Source organism: Bombus bifarius, unplaced genomic scaffold (genome assembly GCF_011952205.1).
Source record: "Bombus bifarius isolate JDL3187 unplaced genomic scaffold, Bbif_JDL3187 scf7180000008677_frag, whole genome shotgun sequence".
Classification (NCBI taxonomy): Eukaryota; Metazoa; Arthropoda; class Insecta; order Hymenoptera; family Apidae; genus Bombus; species Bombus bifarius.
In genome coordinates this window covers 3,419-17,205 of record NW_022884783.1, presented here as the reverse complement: position 1 = coordinate 17,205, position 13,787 = coordinate 3,419, and the positions used below count along the sequence as shown (strand labels likewise).

At 36.1% G+C, this 13,787-nt stretch overlaps 1 long non-coding RNA gene across 1 annotated transcript; it reads left to right on the top strand.

Moving 5' to 3' along the window:
- The first annotated feature begins 11,934 nt into the window (after positions 1-11,934).
- Positions 11,935-13,560, top strand: LOC117213311. The gene is made up of 4 exons (XR_004488625.1): positions 11,935-12,324; positions 12,847-12,929; positions 13,164-13,253; positions 13,354-13,560. It is a non-coding gene; the product is annotated as an uncharacterized LOC117213311 (long non-coding RNA).
- The last annotated feature ends 227 nt before the right edge of the window (positions 13,561-13,787 follow it).

Genomic DNA, 13,787 nt, shown 5'->3' with positions numbered 1-13,787 from the left:
GCCTGCATAGTCAGCGTCGCTAAAGGTTTCGAGACTGCTTGCTTTTGTATATAAGAGTCCCATGTCTGCGGTCCCTTTTATGTAGCGCAAAATTCGTTTGACTAATTTCCATTGATACTGGTTTGGATTCTCTAAGTGTCTCGCCGCTATATTTATTGCAAAACTAATATCTGGCCTACTTACGGTTTGTAAAAATATTAAGTTCCCTACGGCTTCTCTGTATGGTGCGTTACAATCATTATCGCCTATGTTACTTTCGTTCCAATTAGTCTCGATAGGTGTAGAAACACTGTTTGCCTCATTCATATTAAATTTTTCCAATATGTTTTCGATATACCTACTCTGATGAATGAATATTGAACCATCTTCTAATCTATTAATTTCAAGTCCAAGAAAACTCTTTACTTCTTTCGAACTCGTAATTTTGAATTCTTTATTTAAATCATCGAAGAATTTATCAATTAAAGATTCGTCTGAAGCTGCTACCAGTCCATCGTCTACGTATATGGTCATCAACATTAATTTGTCGTCTTCTGTATAAATATAAAAACAAGGATCTGCGTTACTCTGATAAAATTTTAAGTTCGAGATAAATTTTGTGAAACATTCCGTCCAACATCTTGGAGACTGCTTTAAGCCATATAGGCTTTTTAGCAATTTACAAACCCGATTTGTACCATCATCATAACCTTTAGGTTGTTTCATATAAATATCTTCTTTCAGACTTCCATATAAGAATGCGGTTTTAATGTCGAACTGTCCGAGGTGTAAATTATTTTTGGCTGCAATACTGAGCATTAATCTAATTGTGTCAAACCGAGCAACGGGACTATATGTTTCCTTATAATCTATGCCTTCTTTCTGTGAACACCCTTTTATTACAAGTCGCGCTTTGTATCGTTCCGAGTTGTCCGGATTTAGCTTTATCGTTAAAACCCACCTATTGCTAAGTACCTTCTGATCTTTAGGTTTTTCTACAAGTATCCACGTCTTATTTTCATGGTGCGATTTCATTTCATCATTCATAGCTGTTTCCCATAACTCTTTCTTTTCGGATCTCATCGCTTCGTTAAAATCCACCGGTAATTTTTCCGCTACGTACGTTACTGGGTTACCATAAAAATCGTTTCGTTTGATCTTATCTCTATCTCTCAATTGTCTCACATTGTCGCTAGTTCCATGAGGTTGTTTTTCATGTTCACTCTCTGCACTTTCATACGTACATGCTCTATCGCTCTGCGCACTCACATCTTCGCGCTCGATAATTTTCGGTAAACTTAATTTTACGAATTTCGCATTTTCTAGTTCAGGCTTAAATATTACGTCACGGCTTAATATTACATTTTTTACTGTTGGCACGTACACTCGATACCCTCGTCCGTTATCTAAATAGCCTACCAAATATCCTTTGTTAGCCTTTTTGTCAAGTTTTGTCCTTTTCTCCGCAGGTATGTGAGCAAAGCACTCAGTACCGAAAACCCTAAACTTTTCTAAATTCGGCGGTTTCCCGTACCACAGTTCATATGGTGTTTTCTTATCTTGTCTTGTCGGTCCCGTCTTATTTATGACATGTACTGCTGTGTTCATGGCTTCGGCCCATAAGAACAGCGGTAGATTTGGTTTCGAATATAGCATCGACCGACCTGCCTCTACTATTGTTCTATTTTCCCTTTCTGCGACACCATTCTGTTCAGGAGTGTATGGGACGTTAATCGTGTGCCTAATTCCCTGACTTCTTAAAAATTCTTTGACTTCTTTATTTTGGAATTCTTTCCCTCCATCACTATGAATTTCTTTAATTTTATCCTTAAATTGATTTTCAACTTCTAGGCAAAAGGTTTTTAGTTTTTCAATTACTTCTGACTTACGTCGTAAGAAGTAAATCTTTGTGAATTTTGAAAAATCATCTTTAAATGTCAGAAAATACAGTTTCTTGCCTAATGACTCGACTTCCATAGGTCCATATACATCCGTATAAATAATTTCGCGAGGTTTAGTCGCCCGATTGATTTTCTCGTGAAAACTCGATCTATGCTGTTTCCCGTACGCGCAACCTTCACAGAAAAAGTTATTATCCTCTACAACTTTCATATTTGAATTCTTTAAGAATTCTTTAACATGTCTGATGTTCTGATGACATAGCCGTTCGTGCCATAACTGCAATGTGTCCGCGTTTGACTCCGCTCTATTGCTAAAATTACAAACTGACGGTATGATAACTCGCATATCTACTTTATACAAATTTCCGATAACAGAACCTCTTGCTATTATTTTCTGATTTTGTAAAAATATGCAATTGGTCCCTTCCTTTGAAATACAAAAATCTATGCCCCTTCTTGCGACAGATCTAATCGAAAACAGATTTCTTTTCATACCTGGTACGTATAGAACATCGTTCATTGTACATGTTACCCATTTGCCGTCCACAAAAGTCTCTACTCTGATTTTTCCTTTGCCGCACGCATCCATGAACGTACCATCGCCGATCTCTATCTTCACCGTGTTATCGAATTCTTCGAAAACGCTGAACCATTCCCGTCGTCCTGTCATGTGATCCGTAGCTCCTGAGTCGATTATCCAAACATCAGGGTTTGCCGTTTGTATCGCTGAGGTACTTCCTAATAGACCAATTCCGCTGTGATCCCGATTTTGGTTTCTAGGTTCCTGGTTGTCTCTACTGTTGCTTCTTTTGTTATTTTTAAAACAGTTTTTGCTGGTGTGGCCTTTCCTTTTGCATATAAAGCATCTAAAGCAATCCTTCTTTAGATGGCCAACTTTTCCACAGTTAAAGCAACTTGGTCCTTGTTTCTCGTATTCGCGTTTACTTGACTGCTTCTGCTGTTCCCTTTTATAATTATTACCTTTTGTTACCAGTGCCACCGGTGTTTCCTGGTCGTCCTTCTTCCATCTAATTTCTTCCGTCATCAGCCTGGTACTAAGCCTGTCTAAGGTCTTCTTTTCTTCTTCCACGGAATCCCACGCACTGTGAAAATGATCGAATTTGTTTGGTAACACCGATAAAATGCGTGTTATCAGCATTTTCTCGCCAATTTCACTCCCAAGGGCTTTCATCTTCGCCGCTATGAGTTCCAACTTTGATAGGTTGTAAGAGACATTTTCAGATTCTTCCCATTTAAAATCGAAGAACTGCTTCTGGACCATATTTAAATTCTCATCCGACTTCATGTCATATACTGTATTCAGCTTTTTCCACATTTCATGTGCTGTCGTGCAACATAAAAGAAGATCCAACGGTTTCTTTCCTACTGAGGTCACGATTAATTTTCTCGCTAATCGATCTGCTTTCAAAAATCTTCCACGAGCGATTTCTTTCTCCGCGCTGTTACCTGGATGACACAAATTCCCTTCACACACGTTGATCAGGTCGTCATCTTCCTCCAAAAGTGTACGCATAACAAAACGCCACTGGAGCCAATTTTCTTCGCCGCGTAACATCTCGATCTTCGCACTTGCTGATTCCATTTTAGCACTATCCCTTATTTTACTAAGCACAACACTTTAACAATTTCTTCACTTCACGTTGCTACCTTGCAATTTACAGCCCTGGGCCCATAACCTGTTGAGGTTATTCGGTGTGTAAACAGAGAAAACACGTGGATAAATTGTAAGGTAGAAAATATATTTAAATAGAAGTGTAATAAGTAAAAATACAATTTGAGCTGGTCCAGATCCGCACGCTAGCTGTGTTACCTAATAACTGAAAAAACCCCGAAGCCAACGTCGCCTGTCTACTGTTTATGGCCTGACTTCGTCGCAGTCTTTTGTCTACGCGCTGTCGATGGCTTCAGTGCTTGAGAAAACTAAAAAGGCCAGATGTAGAGTTTTCTTAGAAGTGGTAATCACTTCAACACATATAATGATATATACGTAGATATACACGTTAATTAAATCCTCTATATGGTATTTTTATATCAGTATCGTAAACATTGTAAACCGGAAATCTTTTATTACACACGTACATATACAGTCAATATTATTGTTACATATAGTGATACATACGTTGATCCACACATTAATTAAATCCTCTATATAGTATTTTTACTTTGCTATCTTGAATAGATAAATAATCTCGAATATAGACATACAGGTACACTTACGTTGATATACACCTTTGTACAAGGTGTCAAAAAATTTTTTATCACGGCGTTTTTTTAAGACGATTTTATAGCTTCGAAATTGATCTTGACACGATTTTCAATGTCAAATTATTTTTCTATTGCATCATGTGATACTCATTAGGAGGAACAAAACTTCTGTTTTCTTAGAAAAAATGTTTGAAATTTCATTAATTCCTAGATTGATTTTATTTATACTTTAAGGTCAGATATGACATCAAATAATGTCAATACTAATATCTGTTTATTTGTCAATTTACAGCATCTGAAAAACAAGACATCTTCGAGACAGCGTGGGTTTTCTTTCCAACTTTCTTAACTTTCAACAATAAAATTTTCGTCAAACGATACAATCTATCCAACAAAGTTCTTGTACACAGCCAATCTCGTAAGAACATAGATCTTCTTCAAGTATTATTCTTCACAATGCTTCGTGTGGAATTTCTACTTGACGAGTTATTATTAAACGATTAAAAGCTTATTATTATGCGATAATGTAATATCGTAGAATAGCTTTGATTGGAGATCGGCTGAAATTAGAAAACACCGTGTACGCCGTCTTTTTGTGGTTTGTTTACATCCAAGAGCGCCTAGTAACAGTGACGCGAGAAAAGATAAGCAGCGTCAAAACAGAAGTACGGTTTCATATTTCAAGGAGTGGCAATCGAGAGGCCAGAGTATGTGAGCCGAAAAGTGTGTGTGTGTGTGTGTGTGCAAGACCGAGCAGGAATGCATTGGCGAGGTTCAGAGTTGATCGAGACGGCGAAGCATAGAGTCGTTAGAATTGAGTTGCGAGTGTTGTCGAGTGTTAGAGTTGCTAGTGAGAGAGAGAGAGTTACCAAATAGTTGTCAAGTTATTTGATGTAAATACGAGCGTTGCATTTAGTTTTCCTGTTAATCAAACATCGTTTCTCTGTCTAACTAATATCTGTATTTTCAATCCATTATTAATAAATTATAATTAATCGGATAAAATTACACCTTTAATATATTCCGATATTACAATAACTTACCTTTTTCTACGTCAATGGACACGAAAGACGTTGAGTGAGGAATTAGAACAAGTGTGGATCGTTGGAAACCACTATGCTGCGGTCTACCATTCGTTTTACCCTACATATACCACGGAACAAAGGGTAATTTTCACCGGCTTGGCTATGGCTACTGGTGTGGATCCAAGTATTCGGGCCATACTAGACGCTATGCAGAAGCAGAACGAAATCAAGTTAAGAAAACTGTTAAAGGAGACTATTAAAGCAGCGACTAGTCGGAGTTATCAGGGTAGTTTAGTTTCTAATAATTTGAACAAAAGCTTGGAGAAAACAGACGTTACTGTAGGAAATGAAGAAATGGTTTTGAAAGAATTTTCAAAAGAATTGCAGTCTAATGTAGAAAATTCTTATGAAAAGAAAGTATCAATTGACACCGCTTCACAGGATTATATTTTCATTAAAACAGACTTAATGTTTGATGTCAATAGCTCAACAGAATACCAGAAAGAGTCTGTGAAACGAAGGAAAGAAGATATTGCAGTATTGTATAATGATTTGTCACCATCTTCGTCACAAGATACTCAAAATTTACAAGAATGGTTTGACAAAAAAAGTAAAAGTTTAGGAGAAGCAGAAAAAGATCATAACAAGAAGGATAATATTTCAATGAAAAATATTTTGGACGGCGATACAAATAAAGAAAACCAAATTGAAACGAAGGAATTAGAAGCAGTTAGTAAATCAACTGCTGAAAATGATACAAAATCAATAGACAACGTTGAACAAAATATATCATTAGAATCCATACAAAAAGCAAGAGATAATGCTTACAATAATGAACATTTGCTTATAGAAGAAGACCAAATGATGACAGCGAAAAATGCGTGTGACACTACAGAATCAAAAACTTCAGCAGATCTTATGTCGAGAAATTTAGATGCTAATACACAAGAGAAGTCTTTAGAGAATAAAGATGACAAGAATCCATCTCCATCTATGTTAGATAGTAGTAAACGGAGCAGTCGTTATAATGTTGCTGCAAAGCCTGCTACTTCGCCAAAATTTGAAGAAATTGTTTATAATCAAACCAGACAATCAAACACAAATAAAATTTTGCGAAGCGCTTTAAAGACGAAATTAATCGAAGACAAGTCTGAAATAATTAATAAACAAAAGGCATCGGAAAATGTAGAAAATAAATTTGCCAAAGAAGAAAAGAGAGGTGTTAAACAAAAATCAATTTCAGATAATGAAAACGAAACAACTGATACTCGTCAACGAAGGGAAGTTCTTTTAACGAACACAGCTAGTGATAGCGATAGGTATAAATCTGTAGAAAATGATAATGCAGTAACGGGTGTAATAATAGCAACTGATGAAGCGAAACATAGAGGCAGACCTAGGAGATCGGATAAAGTCGAAGTTAAAGAAGATGAAAATACAAGTGTAAATTCCGACCAATTGCGGGGAGACGTAACCGCGAGGAGAGACGTCAACGGGGGTCGTAAATCCCCGTTACGATTATAACAATCGACACCACGAATTGATCGATCCCCTGATTTCCGTTGAGATAATAGGGGTGATTGAGTTTGTATAACACTGTGATTCACTGAATTATAAATTATATATTTCCAACACTTAGATTACACTGACGTAGAGAAATAAATAGTTAACAACTTGTCGCACGAAGATGTGATAGATATGTACGCTAGAGCAGGGCTCTTATAATGGAAATTAATGTATTAATGGACTTAGCACTATAATATATTTAGGAGAGAAGATGTATGTTCGACAACACCGAGAACCGACAAAAGATTTTCGTGAAGTATGCGACTCTCGCGCTATGTGTAAACTGCCGCGTTAGGCGTTAGTTTTTAGACTGACTGTCGCTCTTTTTCTAATACAGAAGAACAGTTCGGTGTGGGTGTGCCCCTGTGCCTAAAGAACGCGGATTCGTTGTTCCCACTTTCGTTAGGAAAAGTGAGGGTAACGAACCGCGGTGTCGATGGTCATGACCTGCACTACTGCTCGAAGGGATGAGTAGGAAGTCTCCTACCATCGTGGTGGATAGATGACTGTGTGCGTGAGGAAAACATAGCTTGTTTTATTAGAGGGCTATTCGGATTTTCCTAATGGGTGCATACCCGCTTTCTCCGTGTTTTAAGTACGCCTAATAAACCCAAGGACCTCTCTAAAAACCGACTGTGTTTCGAGAATATTTTTAAGCTTTAGAAATTCTTCAAGACAAACGGATTGAAGACACATGGCGAAACAATACAGGGAAGTGAAAGTTATGGTGGGTCCTTAGGTTTATTGAGGGTCGAAGTGACGTTACGCAGGCCGGTTGTTGTCCGGTGGCGCGAGCTGGCGCGGGCTGGCGTGCAGATGTTTTAGGCGGCGTAACAACAAGGAAGATCCTAGAAAATGAGAAGGGTGGATTAGAAGAACGAAGAAAACTCGAAGAAGATACAGAGACAGAAGTCAATTCAAAAGGTATATTAAATAATAAGTGCGATTTACTTGATACCGAAAGAGCTATTGAAATTAATGATACGGTTCAAGATATTAAATTCACTGAAGGTAGAAGCCGCACTCAAAATGATATGGAAGATGTAGTAGAAGTTTCACAAGAATTATCTAATAAAAGTAAGTTATCAGAAATAAGGATTGCACTTAACAAAATTGAATATACAAAAACTATTTTACGGAATAAAAAGAATTCATTAGAAAGAGAAAGAGGAGTAAGGAAAAGAAGAAAATGTACAGACAGAAATTATTTCAAAAAATATATCAGATGATAAATGTGATTTGCTTTAGAAAAAAAAAAAAAAATATTATCCACAAACTACATTAGGAATTTATCTATTTTAGTGGGGACAAAGAGAAAGGATAGAGGAGTTGATCAATAGACTGTGGATTTTGAAGCGTTTATGAAAAACTTACAATTTTAATAAAATATTCAATGTAAAGTCTTTGTTATAATATTCAGATAGATAGATGAAAAAAACTGAATTTGCATAATTACTCATGGCTTATTGATCAATCATGCGACTCGTTCAGAGGTAACTCGAGTTGTAAAGGCGACAATTTATTAAAAATGGTATATCTGACGTACGATGCATTTGCTCATGTTAAACTATTTAAATAAGTATAAAAATCACGCGAAAAAAAAAATCTACTGAAAATAATGTTGAACTAGTTAATAATAATAAATCATATAGTGAAACACAAACCTTAAATCAAGATTTTAAGTTCAAAAAAAAAAAGAAAAAAAAAGAAGAAAGAAGTTGATAAAATGACAGCAACATGTAGCAGCAGGCGAGAGAAAATAAGCCAAATTTCTAAAAGAAGAAACGATGCTCAAGAACTCGGAATTTCTCGAGTGGATATGCTAAACAACGAATTTAATGAACAGTTGAAAGAACGTGAAACAGCAATAGAAGACTTACATCAAATGTTAAAGCATCAATCGGAAATTCATAAAGTTACCTTAAATGAAGCAAGTTTGAAAATAGGAGAACTGCAGAGTGCAGTGTATCAATGTGCACTAAAAATGCAAGCGACGTGACGATTACTTTTAGAACACCACAAGCACCACGAAAACACAATCAAGACCAAACAAGATCAAGTTCAAAAGTGAAGTTACGTGAGCTTATTACTGCTAACGACCAAAAATTGAATTACGATCCCGAGCATCAACTCGCTGATCTTCAAGTAGAATGTTCCGACAAAGACAGGACGACACAAGAGTTCGAGAAGCACATAGAGGACATGAAGGAGGAAGTGCAAAAATTAGAATTGCAACTCGACGAGTTACAAAAAAAAGAAAAACACACACGCACGTAAAAAGAGTTCAATCTTTTGGAATACAAATTGAAGAACTAACAATAAAATTAGAAGAAATAACACAGAAGAAATAAGTCACAAATATGAAATTGCCTGATGGCTGATGTTGATCGTTGACGTTTATAATGAAAGAATTTCGTCAACGGCGCCATCTGGATCCTTGTTGAAAAATTAAAATAGCCGCAACAGCACCATTCAGCTCATTACCCAGAGTAGCTCTTGTTGCTGAGTCGTGGAGGAATTCTTATCATCAACGACATAAACTATACCAGTTCCGGTAACGTTCTTCAGATGGTCCAGGCACTCGAACTCGCAACATCGCTCTCCAACACGGAATTTCTTGCATGTCTGTAGTAAAAAGAAATCGATCAATTGTACAGATCAATCGTCACTCGACTGCTCGAGAATTCAGATCATCCAGAGAATAGAATAGAGACGTGGAAAAATGTAGTGCGATCATCGCAGTGGGAGGAAATAGGGGGATAGGGACCAAAAGAATGAACGAGATGTTAAGGACAACTGACGATAAGTTCTTCTTTTGTCGAGAATTGCATGTTTGTGAATGGTTTGTGGGTGGTTAGGTGGAGAGAATTGAAGAGTTTTGAGGTGACTGGAAGAGTGTTTTGGGCAAGGTAGATTGCAGAATGGTTGCGGTAGCATTGTGTTAATTATGGGTTTGTACATGTAATCTTTGTATGTATCACTACATACAACCTAACGTATATTTTTAATAATACATCAGAGTTTTAGTTATTTCATAGCTATGAATTTTATACTCTACAATCTTGACGTTTTATTTCACAGAAGCGTTTGAATATCCATAAAAATTAAATGAACCAATGTATTCATTATCTTATAGAGAAGATATATTATTTTTAATTATGTTCCAATTATTTATCATGATCCTGATTTCCTTATTCTGAAAATTTGAAAGAAAGTTTTGTAGTTTGATACTTTCAGCGACAAAGGGTCAATATTGCTTTAGTATATTTCGTCACATATACATGTATATCTATATGTCGGAGATGAAAGGACATCGGAACCTTTGGATAGCCCCGCAACATTGCAATCTAAAGTCTACTATAACTGTAACTAAACTATTGTAGTTATTCAATCCGATTGTAATTGTTCGAGATTAGTGACGGTGAGCTTTGGCTCGAGGTGACAGTCTGTCGCCCAACGTAGCCGCGGTCAAGGGATGAACGCTTTGCCTAACAAAGGTATGGAGTAATTCTATAGCTCTCCTTAAAAGAAATATTCGTGGCGACACGCGACAGTAAACATTCCAACGGTTTCTGTCCCGTGGCTCGCCACACGCAGACCCTATTCTTCGAGTAAGATGATTGCCAGATGTCGATGCGTCTCCGCAGTACATGTTCGGCTAGCCCGAGGGCCCGTTATAAATCTTAAGGTTTAGTTAACTAAAGTCCTTCAAACAGACGAACAGTCTTTGTCCCAACTACGGGAAGATAGGGGAGACATATTTTTCAACGAGCGGCGTCTTCCACTAGCAACTTTCCCTCGAGGGCGGCTAGCATCTTTTTCTAACCACCGATATGGAGATTGACCAATTAGCAACGCCAATTTCCCTTACTTTCTGAACGAAGGCTTTTCTCGACGAATCCGATGATCTCGTGTCCTTAGACACACCCCATTATAGTTTTCCTCTGTGGCATGATCGGGACGGGAAAGGCATTCTCGCTCGCGATCTCATCGATGAAAAGAGTAACATCTTCGCGATCAGTGGTTATTTCACGTTTTAACCAGACTTAGACTTTGTGAGTACGTTCATCTATCATCCCGTCGACCGCGGATTCGCTATTGAACCTAGGATCATTGTCATTAGTTTCTCGAGTACCTAACTACCACGGTTACTTGTCCGGTTCTATAATAATCGTATTTGCACTAGTCAATGTCTTCTCTATTGCATAACGACAACGTGTAACCCAAAGGAAGATTTGTTTCACGCCCCTAACCCTAATTCTAATGTAAACCCGACATATATATATATAGAAAGAAAATTTTTATATTTATATGTATTATTATTATTTTTTTTTTATTGTTAAAACCTTGTTTTATTTTAGGTTTTATGTACGTGTTATCGGTAAAAATAAATATCATGAATGCTACTTGAGTTATAATTATATAGATATATGCATACGTACTGGTAAGTAGTATGAATGAGATTTGTTTTATTGTTATAAATATATAAATATATATTATCGATAGGAATAAATATTACAAGTGTACCTTGTCTTCGAGTATATATATATGTGCGTGCAATGGTAAATACGACGACTCAATTTTATGAGTCACTTGCATTATCAATGAAAGTGAATGTCATAAATATCGCCTATTTTACAACATACGTGTATATATATATTGGTGAACATAAGTGAAAATTATATGCATAGTTATGAATGTTGTTTGTTTACAGGTGGATAGCATCAGTACTTGGTTTCGTGGGTGGCGTACCAATACTTTACAGTTCCTCTGTGCGGATTGCTATTCGTGTTCTTCCGTCCGTCGTTCAGAGAATGGTTGATGAGTTCGCCATCAGTTCTGTACACACATATAAAAATAGTTAATATATATATATATATATATATCATTTATATAATTTTCTTTTGGATCTGTTCCCTTGTATGAATACCGTATCTTTGTATATAATATAATATATATAATATGTTATAATTATGTTAGTTGTTATTTATTCCTTAACTCTCTCCCTTTTTCTTGTGTTTTTTTTTCTTTTTTTTTATTAGTACCTAACATTGCTATTATGATGCCGTATTATATTGCATTAGCTGTTATTTGTATGTGCGCGCGACAAATTTTTCAACATGGTCGCTCGCGTGTCTCTTTGGTATGGCGTTGGTTTAATGTCAACAGTGACGTGTTGTTGAAATAACTAATTAATTGTTAATCACTATAATTTTATTTGGTAGTGTTCTGTAATATTGTTTTGTGTATTGCATTACCAGTTATTTCGTGTGGCATAACTTTATTCCTTTGCACTGAGTTCAATCATGTCTTGTCGCCAATATTCAGTTAGTCCATCTTGGTTAATTTCTAACCCATTTATGTGTTTATTGACCTTTCCTTATTTTCCCTATTAATTTATTATTGCATGTACTTGCTATTTGTTATTATTTTATGTAATGGAACAGTTCCTTATTAGTGATTAAAATTTATTTGTTAGATTAACATTGTCTGTAATTCTTTAGATTCTACTTATTTGATGCTGCGTCACTTACCTGGATCATTCCCACAACGTCGTCCAATTCTTCGATATGCCTTGGATACTTACTACGGTTGCCTTCAATCGTCTTATATCTGTGGCTATAAAGGTACTGTTTAATTCATTTAATTTAATATGTGTATAGTGCATTGTGTGTGCAACCGCTATTGTGCATTACAAAATCCACTTCTACATGTTAGATATAATAATATAACAATACTACGTAGATTAATACATAATAAAATATCCTTTTACTCCGGTTATATTTATTACTAACTCTCAATTAATCTATGTTAATTATTTTCTAACCACTTTCTATATTTATCAGCTATTTTATTTCTTCTTGTTAATCTGCGAAATCCATGCATGTACACTTCCTTGTATGGTGATTGATTGTTCACGAGGTAAGTTGCATTTTCACTGTTTTCGTTATTCGTTGAACTAACACGTTTTACATTCAAACAGTAATTGGAGCACTCGTAATAAACTTCTTTTCTTTTTCCAAGTTTCCGCTATCTGTGTCATTCGACGAACAGTGCCACGCCTCCACCGCACCGTTATAACATTTAGCGATGCTGATGCTGCTCTTTGCATTACGGCAATTGGAGTTAATTCGTTCGTTTATTTTCAGCTGGTGCATGGTGTTCCGCAAGCTGGGAGCCATAACCTATTTTGCACGTAGACCTTCTTGTATAATGATTACTTGTTTACAAGGTAACTTTCACTTTCCCTCTTTTAATTATTTACTGAATCGACACGTTGTATATTCAAACAATAATTGGAGTACACATAATAATTTTCCTTTTTTCTTTTTAGGTTTTCACTATCTGTATTGTTCGACGAACGGTGTCACACCTCCTTTTGATTTATCCATAATATAGTTATAACATTTAGTAACCTTGTATTTTGCACTGAGACAATTGAAACTAATTTATTCACTTATTTCAGGTAGCTGTCATACATTGCATTCCACGAACAACAATCCATAACTTATACCTGCACGTACACTTTCTTGTGTGCTGATCACTTGTTCACAAGGTAACTTTCACTTTCGCTAGTTAATTGTTCATTGAGTTAACACGTTTTATATTTAAGCAATAATTGAAACACGTATAATAATTTTCCTTTTTCCTTTTAGGTGTTCGATATCTGCATTATTCGACGAACAGCACTATAACATATACTACCGCACTACGTTGTCCAATGAAATCGCTTTATTCATTGCTTATTTCGATTATGCGCCAGTTTCAACTTGTTTAAATGCACCGGTCGCGGAATCCCTTTTACTTCAATCTTGACGTTTTGGTTCTGCAAGATTTCTAGCACTTTGTGTGGTCCAGTATATTGATCGGAGAATTTTCCTTTACTGGGTTCTTTTAGTAGATATATCGAATCTCCTATTTTAAAATCTTGAGGGTTGATTCGTCGATCGTAATATTCTTTTGGTCTTAGTTTGAATTTTATCAAATTTTCTCTTGCCATTCGTTGTACAGTGTTAATTTTATTGAACAGATCTTCGAGATATTCTGCGCATGTTGGTTCCATGTTCTCTTCGATTGTTACTTCACCGAC